The sequence below is a fragment of the Chenopodium quinoa genome, unplaced genomic scaffold (genome assembly GCF_001683475.1).
Source record: "Chenopodium quinoa cultivar QQ74 unplaced genomic scaffold, ASM168347v1, whole genome shotgun sequence".
NCBI classification, from domain to species: Eukaryota; Viridiplantae; Streptophyta; class Magnoliopsida; order Caryophyllales; family Amaranthaceae; genus Chenopodium; species Chenopodium quinoa.
This window is the reverse complement of record NW_018743616.1, coordinates 459755-464799: the sequence shown is the minus strand read 5'-3', so window position 1 is coordinate 464799 and position 5045 is coordinate 459755.

Below are 5045 nucleotides of genomic sequence, written 5' to 3'. Positions count from 1 at the left end.
CTAAAGATAAGTCAACAAAAGAACAAGACCTAAGTTTTATCTTAAATAAAGATACAAATTTTTTATAGACGCATACAAGCATTATGAGAAGGGGATGAGGTGGTGATTAAGTGGATCATATTGGTTGTGGCCTGGGCGGGATGGTTTTAGATTTGTACGTGGCTGGGCGGGGACAAGGGCAATTGTTTTGTTGGTACTTTAAGACCTCATAATAATGCAATCTTTGTATTAACATGAGGTTTAAAAGTATCGGTGAATACTTGTTATTGTCATTAATAAGGTCTAAAAACTCTAGTAGACACTTATTATATATTATCATTAATAATAAGAGTAATTATTGATTTATAACGCCCCTCTACATGTTCTTCTCTCTTTCTCTCTTCTCTGTTAATTATTCATTGAGTCATGTGGCCCCTAATCCTCTCTATTTCAGTTTTCCTTTTCCATAAAAAACTACTTTCACAATTTTTTTAATTTAATGCTACCCTTGTCTTATTAAATTAGTTACTTCGTATAAGCTAAGCCTTTCCCTTTTTTAGGGGCTCAATTTTAAAGTTAGAATAGAACACATGTATTGTCATTTCAATTTTCAATCAACATTAGAAGCAATTAATAACTTCCTTGATGTATGCAAAACAGTTTTTTTTTTTTTTTTTTTTTTTTGACAAAAGCTATGCAAAACAGTTTAAAACCATAATATGTCATGAAAAAAGTATGAGTTGAATTTGACTAGAGTGTGTTGATGTAATATGGTGTGTAGCTTCGACTTATATTAACTTGTGAACATATAATGTTAAATTTTCCGATTTTGGTATTTCTAGACTTGACCTTAGTGAATTTGTTTAAAATTAAGTCACATTCTGAAACCAATCAAGTCAATATAAACTGGGGAGAACACTTCATTCATTAGCAATAATGTATGTGAAGAATGTTTGGGTATAGGTATATAATTACCTAGGCATATCACAATAATTATATCTTGCACCCATGCATCATGATTTCAATTAAACAAACGGTATTACGATATATTTAGGGATATTTGGATAATATTAAGATTTATCTTTTCCTAGTTTATCTAGGTTTTCCTAGAGTTTAAGATAGGGTAGGAAACCTTATTGATTGTATTATAAATAGATTGATTATGTGTTAATGGAAATCAAGCAAAGTTTATTCACAATTCATAATTCTACATGGTATCAGGCCAAAAAAATTCTTTTCTTCCCTAATCAAAAGTTATGGCAGGCGGTGATGATCCACCACCTTCCCCACCTCCGAAAATTGAGCCCAATTCTCCGTACTATCTTGGTTCTCAAGATCGACCAGGGGATTTTATCACTCCCACTCGTCTTACCACCGACAATTATGACTCTTGGGCTGCTAACATTCAAACAACTCTAGAGGCTCGACGGAAGTTTGAATTCTTGGATGGAACGATTGTCTCTCCATCACCTCCGTGTACGAAGTCTGATTGGACAGCAATCAATGCTATGCTTATTTCTTGGATCACAAATACCATTGACAATAGTTTAAAAACCACCTTGTCTAAATTCAGGGAGGTGAGACTTCTCTGGGAACATCTCAAACATAGGTTTGCTCAGACCAATGGTTCTCGCATTCAACAACTTCGTTCATTAATTGCACGTTGTGAGCAAACAAAGAACATGACCGTCTCTGATTACTACGGCAAACTACACACACTATGGCAAGAATTAGATAGGCACGAACCTTTGATTTCTTGCTCTTGTTGTATGACGTGCACCGCCGGCACACAACACGAAGCTCGCCGTTCACAACGCCGGCTGCACGAGTTTCTGATGGGGTTGCATCCCGATCTCTACTCTTCGTTGTGAACCCAAATTCTTTCTCAAGACCCCCTACATAATTTAGATCGGGCCTATCAATTGGTGGTTCAAGAAGAACGTGTTCGTTCATCCAAACCGGAACCTGATTCTACGGTTTCTGATGCAGCAGGCTTTGCCGTTCATGCTGGTGTAGAGGCGACGTCAGGAGCAACGCGAGGGCGAGGCCGGACCGCCGATAAACCCACCTGTGCTCGTCGCTGGAGAACTGGGCATGAAACTGCAAGCTGCTGGGCAGATATAACTTGTACGTTTTGTAAAAAGCAAGGCCAACCAAATACTCATTGCTTTGATATTGTTGGCAGGCCGACCAACAAGAAACAGGCCCAGGGCCGTGGACAGGCCCGCGCTAATGCAGTAGTCAGCCAGCTTCGTCTAGCAATCCCCCTTTGAGCTCTCTTTTTACTCAAGATCAATGGAAGGCCATCGCGGGCCTTATTGGTAATTCTCAAATCCTGGAAAATCGCTTGACCGGTAAGTTTGATACCTCTTCTTGGATCATCGATACCGGAGCTACTCATCATGTTACCGGAAATAATTCTTGGTTATTTGACACCCAAAAATTCGATTGCCCGATTGGATTACCGAATGGTGCAAGAGTGGTAGCTACTTTGATGGGTTCTATTTCTCTGTCTGATAACATAACTCTGACCGGAGTTCTCTATGTCCCAAACTTAAATTGCAACTTACTCTCTGTCTCTCAACTTAATGATGATTTACAAACCATTGTCCAATTTGATTCTAATAGTTGTGCTATACAGGACCAAACGAAGGAGCTGATTGGAACGGGAATTAGGAGAGATGGACTATACTATTTTAGCAAACCGAACTTTGTGTCACGCATAGAAGCTACATCAAATTTGGAGTTATGGCATCGGCGTCTTGGACATCCTTCTGAAAGAGTGGTTAAGTTACTTCCTCATCTTACTAGTAATAAAGATCATTTAGATATTGGCTGTGAAGTATGTATGTATGCTAAGCATCCGAGAAATAAATTTCCTTTGAGTGATAATAAAGCGTCTCGTATATTTGAGAAAATACACTGTGACTTATGGGGTCCATATTGTCACACTTCGTCATGTGGGGCTTGTTATTTTTTTACTATTGTTGATGATTTTTCTAGAGCTGTATAGATTTATTTGTTGGTAGATAAATTAGAAGTTTTTCTAATGTTCATGTCCTTTGTTGCCATGGTTGATAGACAATTCTCTCAAACAATTAAGGTAATTCAAAGTGATAATGGGACCGAATTCAATTGTTTGCTTGACTACTTTAAAGCCACAAGGATTTTATTTCAAACATCTTGCGTGGGTACCCCTCAACAAAACGGTCGGGTAGAACGGAAACACAAACATATTTTGAACGTTGGGAGGGCCTTGAGGTTTCAAGCTAAGTTGCCTATTTATTTTTGGGGAGAGTGTGTTCTCACTACTGCCCATTTGATAAATCGCACCCCATCTCCCCTATTAGAGAATAAAACTCCTTTTGAAATTTTGTTTAACAAAGTTCCATCGTTCGATGACATTAAAACGTTTGGATGTTTATGCTTTGCTCACAATCAATACACTAAGGGTGATAAGTTTGCTAGTAGAAGTAGAAAATGTGTCTTTGTGGGATACCCGTTTGGCAAAAAGGGGTGGAGATTGTTTGACCTAAATACTAAGGAATTTTTTGTCTCCCGAGAGTGAAATTTGTTGAGGAGATCTTTCCGTTTGGAAGCCTGGAGGTTGCTAATATCCATCATCAAGAATATGATGATCATCCCGTTCATGAGGATTTTGCAGAAATTAATAACGACAGTTTTGAAAATACTGGACCAGAAGAGGAAGTCCAAACTTCTTCCTTGCCCAATTCGGAGCCCAGTCCAGCTCACGCTCAGCAGCTAGGATCGCCAGATGGGCCGTCTTCTGAGCCCAGCGCCTACTCTGATGGGTCGTCCTCTAACGGGACTCAGCCCAGCTCCGAATCGGATGGTGTGCCAGGGCCTGTCTCTTCACTTGGGCCGCTTTCTCTGCCCACGATGCTGCCTGATGGCCGTGATGGGGAAGCTCCGCCTTTTCAGCCCATTGACACATCTTCTCTTGATACCGAGTCTTCTAACCCACAATTGGGTCGTGGTTTTAGGCAGAAAATTCCCAATGTCAAGCTTCGTGATTTTGTGACACATACGGTTTTTGCTAAAAGTCCTCTCTCTTCCTCTTCCAATCACTCCTCAGGTACTCCTTACCCCTTAGCACATTACATTAATTGTGACAATTTTTCTGTGAATTATCAAAAATTCCTTGCAGCCATTGTTAAGGGTAAACACCCTAAATCTTTTAAAGAAGCAATGAGGTTTGATGGTTGGTGTCAATCTATGAAAGAAGAAATTCGTGCTCTAGAGGACAATGGTACATGGACTTTAGAGCGCCTTCCTCCTGGTAAACGTGCTCTTGGTAGTCAGTGGGTTTATAAAACCAAATATTTGTCAAATGGTGAGGTCGAGCGTCTAAAATCAAGACTAGTGGTTTTCGGCAATCATCAGCAAGCTGTAATTAATTATGAAGAAACTTTTGCTCCTGTCGCAAAAATGACTACAATTCAGGCTTTTCTTGCCATAGCAGCTTGCAAAAATTGGGAGTTACATAAAATGGATGTTCATAATGCTTTCCTTCATGGTGATCTAAATGAAGAAGTCTACATGAAACTCCCTCCCGGGTTCGAGTGTTCGGATCCAACTATGGTGTGTAGGTTGCACAAGTCCTTATATGGTCTAAAGCAAGCCCCTCGTTGTTGGTTTGCAAAATTAGTTTCGGCCTTGAAAAAGTATGGCTTCTTGCAATCTTACTCTGATTATTCTTTGTTCACATATACTAACGACAAATCTCAAATAAATGTCTTGGTTTATGTGGATGATCTTATTATTTCTGGGAATGATTCCGCTACACTTAAGGTTTTCAAGTCCTATCTTATTGATTGTTTCAAGATGAAGGATCTCGGGCCTCTTAAATATTTTCTAGGGATTGAGGTAGCTCGTAGTTCTTTGGGGTTATTTTTGTGTCAACAAAAATATACCCTAGATATCATTTCTGAAGCCGATTTACTAGGTGCAAAGCCTAGTGGGTTTCCTATCGAGCAAAACCATAAACTCGCCCTTTCATCCGGCGAATTGATGGAGGATCCCGAACCATATCGGCGCCTAGTAGG